This window comes from Pinus tabuliformis, chromosome 8 (genome assembly GCF_031772625.1).
Source record: "Pinus tabuliformis cultivar Carrire ecotype Pingquan chromosome 8, CPIR1, whole genome shotgun sequence".
Lineage (NCBI taxonomy): Eukaryota > Viridiplantae > Streptophyta > Pinopsida > Pinales > Pinaceae > Pinus > Pinus tabuliformis.
Window position 1 is genome coordinate 21,462,074 of NC_142294.1, and position 19,734 is coordinate 21,481,807.

The window sequence follows — 19,734 nt, forward strand, 5'->3', positions numbered from 1 at the left end:
TTATTATGCATGATTTTACCAATGATATTTTATTAATAAATTTGTTGTAACATCACTCACCATTTTAGCCTCCAAGATATTTTCCATATTGCATATTTGATCTCCAGCTCATCATTAAATGTGCCAACTCAGAAATTCGCTGGAATAAGAGGTGGCAATTTTTCATTGGATGTTTTGGGCAAATGGAGAAGAACCTGGAAAATCCAAAACATGGGTTTTGTCCAGAACGGATCAAATTAGTTTCGCTTTGAGTTGTGGCTCTTAATTCGCAAACAATGGAAACATTGCAGTTTTTCAGGGGTGATACCATCCTTGTTAAGGGTAAAAAGAGAAGGGATACAAGTTGCATTGTTCTGGCTGATGATACCTGTGAAGAGCATAAGATCAGAATGAACAAAGTTGTTGGGTCAAATCTAAGAGTAAGATTAGGGGATATAGTTTTTGTTCATTAGTGCCTAGATGTTAAGTATGGGAAGTGTGTGCATATTCTTCCTATATATGACACAATTGAAAGTGTTACAGGAAACTTGTTTGATGTGTTCTTGAAGCCTTACTTCTTGGAAACCTATCACCCAGTAAGAAAAGGAGACCTTTTTCTAGTGCGAGGAGGTATGAGAAGTGTAAAATTTAAAATCATTGAGACAGATCCTGGTGAGTATTGTGTTGTTTCTCCAGATACTGAATTTTTTTTGTGAAGAAGAGCCAATAAAATGAGAAGATGAAGACAGATTTGATGGCATTGGCTATGATGATGTTGGTGGTGTCAGGAAACAAATGGCACAGATCAGAGAATTAGTTGAATTACCACTAAGGCATCCACAACTTTTCAAATCCATTTGTGTTAAGCTCCCTAAGGGTATTTTGCTTTATGGTCCTCCTGGTTCACGAAAAACATTGATTGCTAGGGCAACGGCAAATGAGACTGGGGCTTTCTTTTTCTAAATAATGGTCCTGAAATTATGTCAAAGCTTGCTAGAGAAAATGAAAGAAATCTTAGAAAGGCTTTTGAAGAAACAGAGAAGAATGCTCCTTCTATCATTTTCATTGATGAAATTGACTTTATAGCTCCAAAGAGGGAGAAAATAAATGAAGTAGAGAGGCACATTGTATATCAACTATTGACATTGATGGATGGTCTAAAATCTCGATCTTTATGATTGTCATGGGAGCAAAAAATAGGCCTAACAACATTGATCCAACACTTAGAGTGTTTGGTAGGTTTGATCGTGAAATTGACATTGGGGTTCTAGATGAAGTTGGTCAATTGGAAGTTCTTCGCATCCACACAAAGAATTTGAAGCTTGCTGAAGATGTTGGTCTTGAACGTATTTCGAAAAATACACATGGTTATGTTGGGATAGATCTTGCAGCTCTTTGCACTGATGTTGCACTGCATTGTATTAGGAAGAAAAGGTTTAGGGATGGCCTTCTGAAGATGTTAGCAGATGATCAAAACATTGGTGATCTCAAAGTACAGATGGTGGATACTTGTACAAAGGGGCAGAGCGTTGATCCAGTTCCATTAATTCCTTATGTTGCTGACCAGAGACTCTTCATGTCTCCTCAAAATCTTTATGTCTATGATATCTTGGGGATTCTTTATATGCCAGTATTCAGGGGGTGTCCTCTGCGTTCTACTAAAGACTATGTAGACCAATTTGACTAGAAAGAAGTGAGAAACCCTCTCGACAAATTTGAGGAGTACTAAAGCAAAGCAAGGTGTATTTGTCAGTGGGTATTGCAAATTATCATGTCAGTGCACATATTGATACAAATACTCAAAAGTTGACTATGTTGTACAAGGTTGCGGAAGGGCCATGTGACTAGAGTTTTGGAATTCATGTGGCTGAATTTGCCTAGTTTCCTGAAAATGTGATTGCTCTTACTAAGGAGAAAGTCGCTGAACTAAAAGACTTTTCTTCTGTCTCTGGAAATGTAGATCAAACAATGGAAGAGGTGGGAGTGAAATAGAAACGAGTGTATGGACCTGATGATATGTCTAGAGGTGCGGCCCTAGCAAGGAATTTTTTGCAGGATTTTTCCTCATTACCTCTTGATCAAATGGATTATGAACAAGCTTTTCAAGCAGTCAATAAATTGAAGTCTGGCTTGGAGAAAGATGCTGTGAACAATTCTTGGCTACAACAGTTCTTCTAGATATCTTAAAGTCCTTTGAATTTGCAATCAGTCCCTTCAAAATGTGAACTATTGGCCTGGAGAATTATCTATCAATTTGGCAGTAACAAATGGCTACATTTTTAAATCAACAGCCGAGAGTGAGGTAGCAAAGTTCTGAAGCATAATATCAACCAAACTCCAAAATTCGCGCAGGTGCAAGGTGGCAGCATTCAAAGTATTCAACGAACAAATGGAAAATATTTCAAGAACCCAAGGCATCTACAGAGCGCAGGTGGAGGGTGATTTGATCATCATCCCAAATTATCCCTGATTTCCAGCGATGTTCCACAACAGATTTTGGCAATTCAACTTGTGGCAGCAAATTAATTGTTCCTTTTTTATTTTTGAGATTTAATTAGTTATTTTGTTATAATTTAATTTAGGTAATTTGACCGCATAAAAACATATTTAGGTTTTTTTTTTTTTTTTCTATTTTAATTATTTTGATTCCTATGTTTAGGAATCAATAATTAATATGTAATATTATATATAGGATTATTTTTAAAAGATAGAGGTTCGATTTTGGCAGCAGAGAGGTTGTTTTGGTTTTGTGTAAAATTTTTCCTGAATACCATTTTAATAAAATAGTCTTTTGCCCTTTGGATCTGGGATTCATCACGGCGCTGATGTCTAGTATGTTTTTCTTGTCATTCATTTACACATTATGTTTTTTCTGCCTTGTTACAGCATTATCTAAGTGATATGTTAGGAATTCATCCATAATGATGCTCCTTTCGTGATGATTTTGCTGTTAGTTGTAATGGTTGTCTTAGCAGAATTCATCCTTGGCTAGATGCTTTGTTGAGCAACCTCGTGATTCTCTTTCATCTAAAGTTGTTGTTGCAGATTCATCCTTTGTCTGATGCTTGTAGGGCAGTGGGCTTTCTCCCTTATACTTCTCACATTTACAATCTTCACTTGGCTGAACATGGCACTTAATTTGCCCCAGGTTTGTCGGCAGAAACTGACATTGATTCCATAGTCCAAATCATCGTTTCTCTTGCTGTTTTGACCCAAAAAAAATCCAATCAAATCCTCTGAGCTACTATACCTAGCCTAAAATCCATATTTGATTCAGTCATCTTGACTGAAATTCACAAGGAGAGAGCCCTCTCCCGACCTGGTAGGGCTAGCTACCAGGTTAAGCTTGGTTTGTGGTTATCCTAGGATTGCCTCCCTTCAGCCTGAGGTCAATCTAGGCTCTAACAGGGCCAACGGTTAGTGCACTTTGACTGAGGGTCCTCATTGTTCTGTGTAGGCCACAATTGCCATTGTCCAGAGGTCATTTCTGATACTTGTTATTCATAAGATTTGATTTGACATAATTTTGAAACAGTCATGAGAAATGTTGAAGGATCCAATTCGGATCAATAGAGAAGGAAGAAGAATTGGAAAAGAAACATGTAGAGACCTAAAATACCCAAAAATAAAAATTACCTTCTATTTCAATTGTTGAGGCTAGCACCATGACTAAGACAACTCTAGTAAGCTCACCTACTTTAGAGTTTTCTTAGAAAAAGTGGTGATTTTAAAAGGCATAAGAGGCATTGGTTTTTAAAATTTTTAATGTAAAATGGATACAATGGACAAGGGCTAGGTAAGAGTACACAAGGCATCCTAATTCTTATTGTTGTTGATCTACGGCTAAGGTATGAAAGCCTAGGTTTTGATCCAATAAAAGGAAAAATCCATGAACATAAAGATCACATTTGTGAATGCAAATGCAGCAATAGAATTAGCCTACTCATCAAAACAAAAATCATCAACAAATGAGGGTGGAAAGACACTACCACTCCATCCTTGTGGCAAATTAAAAAATGGAAATGATAGAGAGAGTGTAAAGACTCATCCTACACTAGAAATTAGAAATTCAATTAGCAAAACAAGAAGAAGGAGACTAAGAGGTATGGAGCAAGTGGGACCTCCCATGTTTGCCACTATTGTAGGAAGAAAGGCCATAGTACTATCAACTATTGGTATTATTAGGAACATTCATTATGTGGAAAGAAAGGTCATCTTGAGTCATCTTTCTAGGAACAACACCACATGCCACAAGCAAGCTTCTTTTAGAGGAATAATGGCAAGAAGACTTGCCCAAGCCAACATAAAATTTAGGGGCACCTAGAGAAAACAAGGATGTCAAGCAATCCATGTAATACTAAGATCTTTTTCCCCATTGCAAGTTGAGTAGACAACGTCATCCATAAATTGTCGTGGATATTCCATTGGACAATTCGTCATAAAAGATCTAATAAATTTATATTTAAAATACAGAATTCTACATAATTATAGTTTTATTAGATTTTTGGATCTGTAGATTTGCTGTTAATAATGCATGCATGTGAATGAAAATTATGTATAAAATAGAGAATGGAAAAATAAAATCTCACACACACATTTGACACAAGATATGATCTGGGAAACCCTTTCCGGAGAAAAAACCAATTGGAAGGTGAGCACACTTCATTCTTTCTCTAAATGGAAATATGGTTGCAAGTACAAAGAAGTATGGATTGTGGCCCGTGGAATGCTACAATGCACGAATCCTCCTTGTTTTCTCTATATCCTATCCCTCTTGACTATTTTTTCTCTACTATGAAATAAATTCACTCGAAAGATTGAAATCCTATTTCCTCCTAGTGGATCAGTTAAAACATAACTTGATTGCCTACTAGTGATTAGGTTTGACTACCTCAAATCTTAACCAGAGTTACAATATAAACTCTTCTAGAGTCTTCTACATCATAATCATGTGGCTATCCCCTTTTTCATGAATAATGGGGGCTAGCGTGGCATTCTCTCAAATTATGGTGGTGAAAACAAGAAGGTTAAATTTTGAGTGGAATAAGTTTCACATACATAATTTGATTGACGTGATTCTTGCGTCATTGGAAAGGTCCTTGTGTGTAGAATATGGAAAAAAGGAGTGGTGCCAAAGAAACACTTTTTAACCCCCAAGAAACATCGTTTGATGCCTCAAAACACCCCTAGAAGGTTTCAGACCTTGTTTTTCTAAACTAGGTCCCCTAGTAAAAATGGTCCTGTGAGCTGGTTCCTCTAATTTTTCCACTCTGAAAGAATCGATATGGATGAAAAAATATAATGATCCAATCCATATTATAGTAGGAAGAAAAGTGTTTGTAATTTTATCTAGAATTTCAACCCAAATTTCACAACCAAGAGAAGGGTGTTGGGAGTGAAGAGTTAAGGAGATAAAGATTTGCTTACATCTCCAGAATAGGAGACACTATCCAAGGAGTTATAGTAAAAAAGAGTAGACTAGCATCATCAACAATGTGGACAATGAATTGATGCTAATATCAAGAACAACCACAATCATTAGAGTGAATTTACTCCAAAAATGGGCCTCCTAAGGAAATTATAAAATAATAAACCGTGTCTGCCACATCACAATACCATGTAATTTAAACTAATATAAAGTTACAAGATGATAGTTGAAAATAATAATGAGAAGTTTAAATTTATGTATATAAAAAATAAATAATAATAAACATCATACACTAAATTTTACTAATAATACATAGTACTAAAATAGAATAAATAATATGCAATCAATAGGAAGAGACAACATTACATCTCTTTGTAAATTGTCCTTCTGTGACACATGTTTTTACACTTATTCAATCAAAATTTAATCCCAAATCCCTCTGAATCTCCAACTCTCTTGTATGATGTATAAGGAAATGGATATTAGATATTTTTGTTCATTCATACTTGGGTTTCCTTTGCATCATCATTGAAAATATATGAAGAGCTTGTAACTCAATTATGTTCCAAGACAAGGCGATGGCCCCTGAGCTACTGATCTGGATTTAAACAGGAATGCAACAAATTACAGAGATAACCATAAATATAGAGATGCAATGGAAATAATACTTCATTTCATTAATGTAAAATACTGAAATATGCTTACAAACAGAAATGGAAATACACCAGCTAGGGCAATGGTAGCTTATCTCTAAGAAGAGATGTGGCGGCTACATGCCTTTGAAATGTCTTACAATGAGGCTTGAAGGCCTATTTATTATTGAGAAATAATGGAAAACCCTTAACATCCAAAAACCTAACCCTAGAAGATGAAACGCCAAACTATGGGCCCCATTTGGGTAAATTGGTACATCAACTTCCCGGGGTCGCAACTTTGGCATATGATCTCTACTTGACGCGTACAATAGCTCATTAGAAAGATCTATCTGAGCAATACAACTTTGGGAAGAGCAACATCGGTCCATGGACCCATGTTGCTCCAAGATTTCCAAAAAAAGGTCGTTTAGGGCCTCAAAACGACTCCAGAAGTTCAGGACCTGAAAAACTGCTAAAAATAGTAAATTGTGCTACAATTACGGAAATTGAAAAACTAAAAGAGACAGTTGTGGGGGTCCAAATGGGATAGGTGGGTGGCTAGCAACATCCACTTGGATCATTCCTCCCCCCTTAGGAAGCAATGGTCCCCATTGCGTTGAGTTCCTTCATCTGCTGAAATTGGTCCCTGGTGAGCTGTTCTGCAATCTTTGATGTGTCCAGTAATTGTGGGAAGCATGGTTGAGGGTGGTACACATTGAACACTTGGTGCAGATGAAGGAATGGAGGAATGTTGTGCTCCAAAGCATTGTTTCCCACAACCTTGGTAATGTTGTAAGGACCATGTCGGAGTGGTCTGAGCTTCTGATGGGCCCTTATAAGGCGTTCTTTTTGCATATGTAACCAAACTTTGTCACCCACCTAAAACTTGTGTGGTGGCCATGTGGGTGAGAAGAAGTTTTTTCTGTGTTCTTTCATGACCATATCCCTCTGCTGCTACAACTGCGTGGAGGAACCCTTCACGGGGGTCATGGATGTGGCGACGATCTTCCCCTTACTTTGGGAACGAACCAGACAAAAAATAATTTCCTAGTCTGTGAGATGAGCGTGCTGCCTTTCTTAGTAGCGATCAAAGAGGTGGCGGTAGGTGGAGCTACCTCCAGTATCCTGTATAATGAATTACCCAAAGAAATAATAACAGCGTGAGGCCTTGCCTCATACACAGCATGTCGCCTCCACAAGTATGGTTGGCCTAATAATACATCCCAAACATCCAGAGGTGTAACACCACACAATACCTCGTCTGTGAAGGGTTTGATGTTATAGAGAAGGTGGCACTACTGGTGAACTTGAAGATCTCGTCCTTGGTGAAGCCACTCGATACTGTACAGTTGCGAGTGTGGTGTAGTCGGTAGGCCCAACCGCTTCACGAACTCTGCTGAAATCAGGTCCTTTTCGCTGCCACTGTTGATAATGAATTGCAGCGGTGAACTCTTCACCCACATCTGTGAGTAGAAAAGATGCTACCCCTCCTTTGGATCTTCAGGCTCATTCTTCTGTATCTTGGCGGTGGCAATAGTGGCACTGGGCTTCGCATCAATGATCAGCTTCCCTTTGACATTCCCCTTGTCGGGTTCTGACCTAGGGTCGGAACATGCATCTGATTCAGATGCCTTCAACTCGGCCACCAGCAACTACTTGGTCCGACACTCACTTGTGTTATGAGTGGGACTCTTGTGGAACTCACACCACTTTCCTGTGTCCTTCTTCGACTTTGTGGTGTTGTAGGCAGCCGTGATATTTGAGTACCAAATGTAGCTCAGAATCCTTGATACCCAACTGTGTGCGAAGGGTATGAAAAATGTTTGTGAACTCTGGCACATATTGGTCCCTTCCCTACCGCAGCGTGGTCCACTTTATGTATTTGTCCTCATAGCTTTTGACAGGGTAGTACTGCTCCTTGATGGCATCCTGAAATGAATTCCAAGTGGGTGCAGCTGAAAATAGTGAGCCTGTACTTTCAACCTTCTGCTCATAGTAGGTTTCCCACCAGTCCTTGATGTGGGGGGATCCTTTGAGAAGAGTGAAAACAATCTTTTCCCCACTCAAAAATTCATGAACAAAAAAATACCCTTCTAGTAGATTTAACCATTTATCTACGACATCTACGTCTATCCGACCCTCGAATATGGGTATTTCAAAATTAACTTGTACCTTAAACGGTGTGGCGTTTCCAGAGTAGCTGTTGGAAGCTGATGCGTCACCTCTAGGTAGCCACTGAAGGATCTGGGAAAAGTTGTCCATCATCGCGTTCCTTTGCCACTTGAGGACTTCTTCGAGAAAGATTTTGATAGGATCTCCTGCTCCCTCATCTTTCTTTTCATCTGCCATGGGAGGTCGTCGGGATTTGCGAGGCTGGTCTTGCAAAGGTTCGACCAGTTCAAGCCCTAACTCCTTATATCCCGACCTCATTAGGGACATGCAAAGAAAAATAGAGAAAAAGTATCTTGCTCTGATACCACTGATCTGGACTTAAACAGGAACGCAAAAAATTATAGAGTTAACCATAAATACAAATATTTAGCGGAAATAATACTTCATTTCATTAATGTAAAATACTAAAATATGCTTACAAATAGAAATGGAAATAAACCAGCTAGGGCGATGCTAACTTATCTTTGAGAAGAGATGTGCTGGCTACATGCCTAAGGCCTATTTATTGTTGAGAAACAATGGAAAACCCTTAACATCCAAAAAACTAACCCTAGAAGATGAAACGCCAAACTGTGGGCCCTGTTTGGGTAATTTGGTAGATCAACTTCCTGGGGTCGTAACTTTGGCATACGATCTCTGCTTGACACATACAATAGCTAGTTAGAAATATCTATCCAAGCACTACAACTTTGGGAAGAGAAACATGGGTCCATGGGTCTCTCCCAGATTTCCCAAAAAACGTCGTTTAGGGCCTCAAAACGGCTCCAGAAGTTTAGGACCCGAAAAACTGCTAAAAATAGTAAATTGTGCTACTATTACGAAAACTGACAAACTGAAAGAGACAGTTGTGGGGGTCCAAATGGGATAGGTGGATGGCTACCAACATCCACCTGGACCAGCTACACACTTATAAAATTATTTCTCTTTCTAAGGGATATCGAACTGAACATAAGTCCTCTCCACAACACATGCCACACATTCCAAAGCTTGACTATGATATTCCATTGGACATAATTAATGTATCATGCCAAGGAAACCCATCCTGCTATGGTGTTGGAGTGGTCATCTACTTCCATCAATCTCATTTCCTTTCTTGCAGATATTCCCATAGTAATGGATCAAACAACAAGGTAGAATTTACAGGGCTTTGATTTCTTCTTGAGACTTCCAAGATGAAAAATATTCCTAGGCTCCAAGTTCTTGGGGATTCTACATTGTCCATTGACTATGCCATTAGAAGGGATATCGTCCAAAATATCAACTTAGATTATATCCTTCAAGAAATTTAGGGGTAGCCTCTTATTTTGAGTTATTTCCTATAGTCACATCTTGCAATAATTAGACGAGGAGGTCAATAACCTCTCCAAAAATATCTTGAGCTTCCCCCAAGAACTGTAGACATACATGAATTCAATAATGGGTAAGAAAATGATGATATGGAGTTTCATTTGTAAATTACTTCTCTGATCCTCATTCTTTCCCATTTCCTTTTTTAAATTATCATAGTTGTACCTTTCATTGTCTAAGTCCCCCCATTGTTGACACAAGGAATAATACATGAAAGACAAAAGCATTGTAGATGGAAAAAATTCTCAAGGTTAAAAAGAGGTATGACTCTCTTTAAGACCTCACAGGGAAGCTAACTAGTATTGACAATGTTTCTCATTAAAAGGAAGAAAATATCTTATATAAATAGGAGGAAAGAGCATCTTCTTCACCTTTCTAAAGTTGAGCCCCAAGTGTTTTGGAGGTAAATTGTTGTACATAAAATGAAAGAAAAAAAATATGATATCCTTAAAGAATTGGGATATATATCTTAAGAATGTTTATGATTCCCCTAATGCAATAAGAAACATATTGAAAAATCCTATATAAGAGGATATCTTCTCTTTGGAAGACGTTGAGTTTGAGAATAAGAAACTCGCCAATGGGAAAGCTAGGGGTATTCAAGGTTACCAAGATGAAATTATCAAAATGGGAAGGTCTATCTTCATCCTTCGTATACACAAGCTCCTTAATATGGTAGTGAAACAAGGCTTCCTTAATTTTTGATGCAAATCCTTGTTGTGCCTATCTTCAAAAGTGGAAACAAAAACATTCCCTCTAACTACAAGACCATTATGGTTACCCACATTTTAGCCAAGTAGTATGGATGCATTTTGGAAGAAAAGATTAGCCTTTGGCTAGAAAGCCATGGTAAAAGAGATAAAGGGAAAGATATATTTAGGATACGTCACTCAATTATATACCATATTGTTACCATTATGATCATTGTTAAGGAATGTCACAATAATAATATTAATCTCTTCTATTGTCTTTTTGACTTTAGAAAAGCTTTCGACACTGTTCCTCGAGATAAGCTACGGAAGAGGCTAGAAGAGATAATGGTTCCTCTCGAGCTAAGGGCTAATTTAATTGGGATTTATGAGAAGCTCAAGACCATTGAAGTTGGTCAGAAGAAATTACATGTAATACTAGTGTTACGCAAAGACATCCGTTATCCCCTACACTTTTTTGGAATTTACATTCATAAGCTAGAAGAGTGCTTGGAAGCTACAATATGTGATGGCACCAGGCTTACTAGTATGGCCATTACTCTTATCCTCTATGTTGATTGTTGGGTTGTGTTATATTCTTTCCATGTAGTTAATAGGGGGTTTGAAGGGCACCCGTAACCCCACTCTATGGGGTCCGGGGCAGCGCCCCAGAAAATTTTGGTTTTGGACCATATGTTAGGTTGGGCGGACCCACCTATGGTTTTGTGCATGATTTTCGCACATGTTTTTTGGACGCGATGGTTTTCGGTCCATGGTATTGGATGCTTCGGCATGTATAAATATGTATTGTAACATTGAAAGGAACATAATGAAAAATCAAGCTGGTAGTCCCGGTTTTGGGATCCAGGGAAAAATCTCTGTGGATATGTGTTTTATGGGTTATGCTCTCACATTGTTTATTTTCTTTGTTTAAGAATTTGTATGCAGGTAATTTCTATATAGGGTTAAAACCTACATTTGGTATCAGAGCTGTTTTGGCTTCAAGGGGACGCCTTTGTTGCTGAGGGGTTTCGCTCGGGCCTGTGGTAGACCCTGTTCAGTGGGAGATCTGCGAGATCGATTCTGGTGGTGAAAGAAGATGGCGAGCAGTGGAAAGATAGAGATTGAGAAGTTCAATGGTCAGAAGTTTGAGTTGTGGAAACTCAAGATGGAGGATTTGTTGGTGGATAAAGATCAGTGGATCGCGGTAGATCTCAGTACTAAACCATCGGGAGTGACCGATGAAGAATGGAAGAAGTTGGATCAGAAGGCAAAGAGCACAATACGATTGTGTGTCTCGGATTCAGTATTGCTAAATGTATCAGGGGAAGCTACGGCAAAGGCTTTGTGGGTCAAGTTAGGGACTTTGTACCAATCTAAGTCTCTGGTGAATAAATTGTTCCTGCGGAAAAAGCTATATAACCTGAGGATGAAAGATGGAGACTCGGTGACAGAGCATCTGAATGCGTTTAATACTGTGGTAAGTCAGTTATTATCTGTTGATATTAAAATTTCAGATGAAGATAAGTGCATCAGTCTGTTGTGTTCTCTACCAGATTCGTGGGATAGTCTGGTTATTGCAATAGGTAGCAATGCAACTGCTTTGCAGTTTGATGAAATAGTCTCAGCCTTGCTGACGGAGGAGATGAGATGGAAAAATATGGACAACCAGAATGGTGATGCCTTGTCTGTACGAGGATGGTCCCAGAACAGAAACAAAAATAAGTCATCGAGTGGGAGATCTAAATCTAGAGGGAGATCTAAATCTCCAGGAAAACCTACAAAGGTGGTGTGCTGGAAATGCGGAAAGGAAGGGCACTTCAGCAGGGATTGTAAATCTAAAGCTCCTGATAAAGGAAAGGGATCTGATGATTCTCCTTCTGCAGAGGCGAAAACCACCTCAGATGAAGGTGGGGATGTGTACTTGGCTTCTTCAAGTACACATGTAGATCATGAGGCATGGTTGATTGACTCAGGTGCATCCTTTCACTTCACTCCCCATAGAGAGTGGTTCTGCGAGTATGAGAAATACGATGGTGGTGATGTCTTCTTAGGAGATGATAGGAAGGCTAGAATCATTGGTCGGGGAAAAGTAAAGTTGAAGTTGCAAGGTGGAAGGGTTAGAACACTTCCGGGTGTTCTACATATTCCTGCATTGGCCAGAAATCTTATTTCTGTAAGCAAGTTGGATGATGCAGGTGTAAAGACGGTGTTCGAGAAAGATACCTGCAAGATGGTTCGAGGAGCACTGATATTAATGTGGGGAGTTCGGATTGGAACTCTGTACAAGCTGCAAGGTAGCACTGTTGCTGATGGGTGCAATAGTTCTATGGTTCCTGAAAATGGAGTAGAGAATCTAGTGGTCTCTGGAGAGAAGACCATGTTGTGGCATCAAAGGCTTGGACATATTGGAGAGAAGGGCCTTCGAATACTTCATGGTAAAGGTATGGTAGAAGGTATGAATAATAGCTCTCTGGATTTTGATTTCTGTGAAAATTGTGTATATGGGAAGCAAAATCGAGTGAGTTTCCCCTCTGGTGGTAAGAGGACGAAACAGATATTAGAGCTTGTGCACAGTGATGTGTTTGGACCTGTGAAGGTTCCATCATTGGGTAAGTCTGTGTACTATGTATCATTCATAGATGACTTCTCAAGGAATACATGGATATATTTTCTTAAGAAGAAATCTGAAGTCTTTGACAGGTTTAAAGAATTTAAGGCTCTGGTGGAAAATCAGACAGAGAAGAAGATAAAGGTGCTGAGGACAGATAATGGTGGAGAATTTTGCAGCAAGGAATTTGAAGAATTTTGTAAGAAGTGTGGTATAGCACGGCAGAAGACTACTCCATATACACCTCAGCAAAATGGAGTCGCAGAAAGAATGAACAAGACATTGATGGAAAGGGCAAGAAGCATGCTCAGTGGTGCCGGGTTAGGACAGGAATTCTGGGCAGAGGCGGTGGATACTGCATGTTACCTGATCAATAGATCACCTTCATCAGCGTTGGAGGATAAGACTCCACAAGAAGTATGGACTGGTAAGAAACCCTCTCTTTCACATCTAAGGGTATTTGGATGTGATGCATATGTACATGTTCCAAAGGAGAAACGAACCAAGTTGGATAGTAAATCTGAAAAGTGCATCTTTATTGGATATAAGGATGGTTTAAAGGGTTATAAGCTTTGGAACCTAGTCACACGGAAGGTTGTGTACAGCTGAGATGTGTTGTTCAGAGAGGTAAAAGATGTTATTCAACATGAAGTCCAACCAAAGGAACCTGAGAAGATAGAGTTTGAGCCAAAGGAGGAAGAATCAGACTTTGCAGCAGAGGAGGAATCAGAAGATGAAGAGCCACAAACTCTGGCTGTGAGAAGATCAATTTGAGAAAGAAGGCAGCCATAAAGGTATAGTCCATCTGCTTTCAGTTCAAATTTTTCTTTGTCTGTTACTGATAATGATCCCAGAACTGTGAAGGAAGCAGTGGATTCAGAGGATGGAAAACTCTGGAAAGAGGCCATGGTCGATGAAATGACATCTTTGCACAAAAATGAGGCTTGGGATCTGGTGGAGTTGCCGGCTGGAAGGAAACCCATTGGCAGCAAATGGGTGTTCAAGAAGAAGACAAATGCAAAAGGAAAGGTGGAGAAATACAAAGCTCGGTTGGTAGCAAAAGGTTATTCCCAGGTGCCGGGAATTGATTTTGGTGATATTTTTTCTCTTGTTGCCAAGGTAACTTCTATTAGATTACTTTTATCTATTGCTGCTACTTTTGATTTTGAGGTAGAACAGATGGATGTGAAGACAACATTTCTTCACGGGGATTTGGAAGAGGAAATCTACATGAAGCAACCTGAAGGCTTTGCGGTGAAGGGTAAGAAAGAACTAGTATGCAAGTTAAAGAAGTCTCTGTATGGGTTAAAACAGTCACCAAGGATGTGGTATCAGAAATTTGATACATTTATACGGGGACTTGGCTTCACCAGAAGCAAAGCAGATCATTGTGTGTATTTTAAATTAATTGGTGGCCGTATTATTTATCTAGTCTTGTATGTGGATGATATGTTGCTGGTTGGAAATGACAAAGAAATTATCCAGGATTTGAAGACCCAATTGTCCTCCAAATTTGACATGAAAGATCTTGGTGCTGCAAACTATATTTTGGGCATGGAAATTAAAAGAGATCGGTCAAAGAGGAAGCTCTGGTTAAACCAGAGGAAGTATGTCGAGACAATACTCCAGAGGTTTAATATGTAGGATAGTAAACCGGTGAAGGTCTCTATTCCTGTAGGTGTGAGGTTATCTGCTGAACAGTGTCCCAAGACACAAGAAGAGGAAGAGGACATGTCTCATGTTCCATATGCAAGTGCATTGGGTAGCCTGATGTATGCAATGGTCTGTACTAGACCAGACATTGCACATGCAGTGGGAGTATTGAGCAGGTTTATGTCAAAACCTGGGAAGGAGCACTGGACAGCAGTGAAGCGGGTTTTCAGGTATTTGTGTGGCACTAATGATTATGGTTTGTGCTACCAAGGAAGACCAGGATTGGACAGAGTGTTGGATATTCATGGCTTTGTTGATGCAGACTGGGCTGGAGATCTGGATCAGAGAAGATCTACAAGTGGGTATGTGTTTAACCTATTTGGAGGTGCAGTGAGTTGGATGAGTAAGAAACAATCTGTAGTGGCACTATCAACTACAGAGGCAGAATACATGGCAGCCACTCATGCAAGCAAGGAAGCAGTTTGGTTGCAGAGATTGTGTTCAAGTATGGGGTTAGTACGGGGAGCTATAAGAATAGACTATGACAGCCAAAGTGCAATTTTCTTGGCAAAGAACCCTGCTTATCATTCAAAGACAAAGCACATTGATGTTCAGTATCATTTTGTGAGGGATATGATAGAAGACAGAAAGGTGTTGCTGGTAAAGGTGGACACTTTGAAGAATACTGCAGATGCATTGACAAAGTCTGTGAGCTCTGAGAAGTTCTCTTGGTGTAGAGAAGCAATGGGAATCTCAGGGCTGAAAAAATGACTAAGCTCTCCTGTGGCCCCCTGTGGAAAGAAAACAACAAGTGGGATATTGTTGGGTTGTGTTATATTCTTTCCATGTAGTTAATAGGGGGTTTGAAGGGCACCCGTAACCCCACTTTATGGGGTCCGGGGCAGCGCCCCGGAAAATTTTGGTTTTGGACCATATGTTAGGTTGGGCGGACCCACCTATGATTTTTTTCGCACATGTTTTTTGGACGCGATGGTTTTCGGTCCATGGTATTGGACGCGATGGTTTTCGGTCCATGGTATTGGATGCTTCGGTATGTATAAATATGTATTGTAATATTGAAAGGAACATAATGAAAAATCAAGCTGGTAGTCCCGGTTTTGGGATCCAGGGAAAAATCTCTGTGCATATGTGTTTTATGGGTTATGCTCTCGCATTGTTTATTTTCTTTGTTTAAGAATTCGTATGCAGGTAATTTCTGTACAGGGTTAAAACCTACATTGATGATATCATTCTTTTAGCCATGGGCCATGTTGATCTCGACAAGCAGCTTAGAATCCTCCAACAAGAATAAATTCATGATAATTAAATCCAAAAAGATAAACTATGATAATTTCATTTATGATAATAACTACTTGTAGAAAGTTTCTTCATATACATATTTGGGAATCAACATTCATCATCAACTCAATTGGAATTATAGCATTGAGAAAAGGAAAATTATGGGTTAGAAAACTTCTTATGGGCTTCAAAACAATTTTAAGTCAATATATATTTAGGCATGGAATAAAAAAAAGAGCCCCTTTGAGACTCTTGTCACCCCTATTATTTTATATGGATGTAAGGTTTGGGGTTGTAGTATATCTAGACAATCATGGAGGAGGATTGAGCTGATCCAAAAGAAATTTATTGTTAGGTAAACTTGACTCGGTATAGAGTCAAAAGTTGACCAGGGTAAACAGAGATGGTTTTGGGGCACATGGTATTGTGCACCCATGGTATTATGCCCGTGGTATTATATGTAATGGAGCCTATAAAAAGCTGGAAGGACTTCATTGTAATGAAAGGGCTTGGAGGTGTGCGGTGAAGGCTCACTTGGCCGGATTGGCCAGGGTTTTGGCCAAGGATAATGAAATTTCATTATGATTGGGTTTTTCCCCAGATTTTGGGTTTTCCTGGATAAACATGTGTATTTATGTGTTTATGGTTATTGCTGGTAAATTTTATATTTATTTCTCTCAGTATTTATTTATGTTATGCAGTAAATTTCTTAACAATTGGTATTAGAGCCAGATATTGGCTTCAAAGGGATTCTTTGATGCCAGGGGTTTATAGTGCCTGAAGAGATATATATGCAGCAGCCACAAGGATATGAGGTGAAAGGGAAGGAGAAACTAGTGTGCAGGTTGAAGAAGAGCTTGGATGGCTTAAAACAGGCTCCAAGGCAGTGGTATCTAAAATTTGACAAGTTTATGTCTGAACAAGGTTATACTAGATGTCACTCTGATCATTGTGTTTACTTGAAAAAGCAAAATGATGGCAGCTATATTATATTGTTATTGTATGTAGATGACATGCTTGTTGCAGGATCTAACATGCAGGAAATAAATGTGCTCAAAAGAAAATTGGCAAATTCATTTGCAATGAAGGATTTGGGAGCTGCAAAACAAATCCTTGGTATGAGAATAACTAGAGACAGGAAAAATCGTAAATTAACATTGTCTCAGAATGAGTACATACAAAAGGTGTTGAAAAGATTTAACATGCACAATGCAAAACCAGTTAGTACACCTTTTGCTAGCCATTTCAAACTTAGCAAGGAAATGTGCCCAAAGACCCAAGAAAACATGGATTATATGTCTAAAGTTCCATATGCATCAGCAGTTGGAAGCTTAATGTATGCAATGGTCTGTACAAGGTCTGATATTGCACATGCAGTGGGAGTTGTAAGCAGGTACATGAACAATCCAGGAAAGGAACATTGGATGGCAGTGAAATGGATTCTCAGATATTTGAAAGGTACCACAAATAAAGCATTATGCTTTGGTGGTTCAAACATCTCCCTACAAGGATATGTTGATGCAGATATGGCAGGTGACAGAGATAACAGGAGGAGCACTACAGGATATGTATTTACTGTTGGAGGAACAACTGTCAGTTAGGTTTCAAAAATCTGAAGTGTTGTTCCACTTTCAACAACAGAAGCAGAGTATGTTGCTGCTACAGAGGCTAGTAAAGAAATGATTTGGTTACAAAGGTTTATGGGTGAATTGGGTAAGGAGCATGATATGGGCACGTTATACAGTGATAGTCAAAGTGTCATTCATCTTGCAAAGAACTTAGCATTTCATTCCAGGACTAAACACATACAGCTCAAGTACCATTTCATACGCTCAGTGTTGGAAGATGGAGAGTTGAAGCTGGAAAAGATACACACTAGCAAGAATCCTGCAAATATGCTAACAAAAGTTGTAACCAGGGAGAAACTGAGAACATGCTCAGTTTCAATTGGTCTTCAAGAATGACGATGAAGATGAAAAACAACCAGGTCCAAAGAGGAGTCATTGTCCAGCAAATGAAGTAGTAGTGGAGTTGCTACAATCATTCTCCAAGTGGGAGATTGTTGTGTGTGGAGCATGATTGTTCAAAGGTCTTTGTTTCAGCCGGATGTATACCCCAGGAAGTCTTGTACACCCCTCCACGCGGGGGGGTGCCGGGGGGCCGATCCCCCCCCGGCTGGGGGGTCCGGGGGCCAGCGGTCCCTCGGCGGGGGCTCGGGGGCAGCACCCCCAAAGCTAAAAACAAATGTAAAATTACCTTGTAAAAGTATAGTAATTTCTAGTAAACTTGACTCGGGAATTGTTAGGTAAACTTGACTCGAGATAGAGTCAAAAGTTGACCAGGGTAAATAGTGATGGTTTTGGGGCACATGGTATTGTGCACCCATGGTATTATGCCTGTGGTATTATATGTAATGGAGCCTATAAAAGGCTGGAAGGACTTCATTGTAATGAAAAGGCCTAGAGGTGTGCGGTGAAGGCTCACTTGGCCGGATTGGCCAGGGTTTTGGCCAAGGATAATGAAATTTCATTATGATTGGGTTTTTCCCCGGATTTGGGGTTTTCCTGGATAAACATGTGTATTTATGTGTTTATGGTTATTGTTGCGTTTTTCCAGATCTGGGTCTGGAAAATAATGGTGGAACAATCGTACGCGGAAGAACCTCAAGGAGAATGTGCGGAAGATAGTGCCATAACCGCCAGGGATTGTAGTGCATTTGCGATATTTACCAGTTTGGAACATTTTGACGAATTGTTCAGGGTTCATGCAGCTTCAAAAATTGTTCATTTTCTGCTACGTGAGGCCACTGGTGCTGGAATCTACAAGGTTCTCATCAGGCTCGCAGTTGGAGTGGTTTGATAGAAGTTTTTGAGCAAATCAAATTGAGAGAGGATGGATCAGAATCGCAGCAGCAAGAAACGAAAAAAAAATTAATGAAGTCAAAATTATTGCATGTAAATGGGCATACTACTTTAAGACCTGGTAAGGCATGTGTACCCCTGGGTGATCACCGATAAAGTTTGGGTTAGACCTAGGTGATAGGGGGGATGTCGGGTTAACAATACCCCGGGTAAAAACTCTAAGGGGGGTAAGAGCTAGAGTGAGCGGGATTAGCTCACTTAGCAGGTTTGGCTGGAGTTAGTCAAGGAACCCCAAGTCAAGTTTAAGGGGGGAATTGTTAGGTAAACTTGACTTGGGATAGAGTCAAAAGTTGACCAGGGTAAATAGTGATGGTTTTGGGGCACATGGTATTGTGCACCCATGGTATTATGCCCGTGGTATTATATGTAATGGAGCCTATAAAAGGCTGGAAGGACTTCATTGTAATGAAAGGGCCTGGAGGTGTGCGGTGAAGGCTCACTTGGCCGGATTGGCCAGGGTTTTGGCCAAGGATAATGAAATTTCATTATGATTGGGTTTTTCCCTGGATTTGGGGTTTTCCTGGATAAACATGTGTATTTATGTGTTTATGGTTATTGCTGGTAAATTTTATATTTATTTCTCTCAGTATTTATTTATGTTATGCAGTAAATTTCTTAACATTTATAACCTGCAACCTCAAGATTAGAGGTAATAATCCCTACCCTATCCTCTTGATTGAAGCTAGCCTCCCCTCCCCATCCAAAGCATGACTATGATTAGGTATCTCATGTATAAGGAGAAGATATACAACATGAAAGCCAAGAGATATCCTAAAATTGCTTCTAACTCAATCCAAAAACCCTAACTCCGACTCAAGAAAGGTTGGTATAAGGATGCATAACGTTGGATAGACCATTGGGGGTAAAGGAGGAGATCATCTTGAAGAATGATGATAATATTAAAAATATTGTTACTTCCAAATTTAAGGATAAGTTGTGGGATGATAAATATTTAGAGGGAAAAATGAAGCTAAGGTATTATAAGGAGGTGATCAACCCC

General features: G+C 39.5%; 1 pseudogene; it reads left to right on the plus strand.

Annotated features, from left to right (window-relative positions):
- The first annotated feature begins 1,162 nt into the window (after positions 1–1,162).
- LOC149233948 (heat shock cognate 70 kDa protein 2-like) overlaps positions 1,163–19,734 on the plus strand; it is a 48,536-nt pseudogene continuing 29,964 nt past the window's right edge.